We start from the raw sequence: 264 nt of genomic DNA, 5'->3' as shown, positions 1-264 counted from the left end.
CTATCCTTCTCGTGAAAGGTGGCTTTCACAAACTTTCCCAAAGTACACCCTTGCACTGATCTGACTGCGCAAGAGTGCCTTTAGGAAGCCCTGTAGTGATCTGCTGCAGTATCTTCAAGGCTCCATGGTGAAAGTGACCCAATCTCTTGTGCCACAACTCGCCATCATCCCGGCTCACCAATCCTTCTGCCTTTCAATGCCATTGCTGCACAAACCATCTACATACAATTGATAAAGGTTCCTCACTCGAACCCCTATCTTCTC

This window comes from Pinus tabuliformis, chromosome 4_1 (assembly GCF_031772625.1).
Source record: "Pinus tabuliformis cultivar Carrire ecotype Pingquan chromosome 4_1, CPIR1, whole genome shotgun sequence".
NCBI classification, from domain to species: Eukaryota; Viridiplantae; Streptophyta; class Pinopsida; order Pinales; family Pinaceae; genus Pinus; species Pinus tabuliformis.
Note: the sequence above shows the minus strand (reverse complement) of the source record.